Raw genomic sequence first — 1,593 nt, forward strand, 5'->3', positions numbered from 1 at the left:
GATGGTATAAATGCAGATTTTCGCTCCGTTTAGCCAAAATAACGAACTGTAGGTGCGCTCCGAAATATTTCAAAGTCCCAGCGGCGTATTGCTTCGCCTCTTAGAACCGATTAGTCGAAAATTTTAACAATCATATTTTTGCATTCTGTACCGTGGATCGATCGTTAAACGCTATTGAACTAACGTCCGTGATGGTATAAATGCAGATTTTCGCTCCGTTTAGCCAAAATAACGAACTTTAGGTGCGCTCCGAAATATTTCAAAGTCCCAGCGGCGTATTGCTTCGCCTCTTAGAACCGATTAGTCGAAAATTTTAACAATCATATTTTTGCATTCTGTACCGTGGATCCATCGTTAAACGCTATTAAACTAACGTCCGTGATGGTATAAATGCAGATTTTCGCTCCGTTTAGCCAAAATAACGAACTTTAGGTGCGCTCCGAAATATTTCAAAGTCCCAGCGGCGTATTGCTTCGCCTCTTAGAACCGATTAGTCGAAAATTTTAACAATCATATTTTTGCATTCTGTACCGTGGATCGATCGTTAAACGCTATTGAACTAACGTCCGTGATGGTATAAATGCAGATTTTCGCTCCGTTTAGCCAAAATAACGAACTTTAGGTGCGCTCCGAAATATTTCAAAGTCCCAGCGGCGTATTGCTTCGCCTCTTAGAACCGATTAGTCGAAAATTTTAACAATCATATTTTTGCATTCTGTACCGTGGATCCATCGTTAAACGCTATTAAACTAACGTCCGTGATGGTATAAATGCAGATTTTCGCTCCGTTTAGCCAAAATAACGAACTTTAGGTGCGCTCCGAAATATTTCAAAGTCCCAGCGGCGTATTGCTTCGCCTCTTAGAACCGATTAGTCGAAAATTTTAACAATCATATTTTTGCATTCTGTACCGTGGATCCATCGTTAAACGCTATTAAACTAACGTCCGTGATGGTATAAATGCAGATTTTCGCTCCGTTTAGCCAAAATAACGAACTGTAGGTGCGCTCCGAAATATTTCAAAGTCCCAGCGGCGTATTGCTTCGCCTCTTAGAACCGATTAGTCGAAAATTTTAACAATCATATTTTTGCATTCTGTACCGTGGATCGATCGTTAAACGCTATTGAACTAACGTCCGTGATGGTATAAATGCAGATTTTCGCTCCGTTTAGCCAAAATAACGAACTTTAGGTGCGCTCCGAAATATTTCAAAGTCCCAGCGGCGTATTGCTTCGCCTCTTAGAACCGATTAGTCGAAAATTTTAACAATCATATTTTTGCATTCTGTACCGTGGATCCATCGTTAAACGCTATTAAACTAACGTCCGTGATGGTATAAATGCAGATTTTCGCTCCGTTTAGCCAAAATAACGAACTTTAGGTGCGCTCCGAAATATTTCAAAGTCCCAGCGGCGTATTGCTTCGCCTCTTAGAACCGATTAGTCGAAAATTTTAACAATCATATTTTTGCATTCTGTACCGTGGATCGATCGTTAAACGCTATTGAACTAACGTCCGTGATGGTATAAATGCAGATTTTCGCTCCGTTTAGCCAAAATAACGAACTTTAGGTGCGCTCCGAAATATTTCAA

The sequence above is a fragment of the Osmia lignaria genome, unplaced genomic scaffold (genome assembly GCF_051020975.1).
Source record: "Osmia lignaria lignaria isolate PbOS001 unplaced genomic scaffold, iyOsmLign1 scaffold0001, whole genome shotgun sequence".
NCBI classification, from domain to species: domain Eukaryota; kingdom Metazoa; phylum Arthropoda; class Insecta; order Hymenoptera; family Megachilidae; genus Osmia; species Osmia lignaria.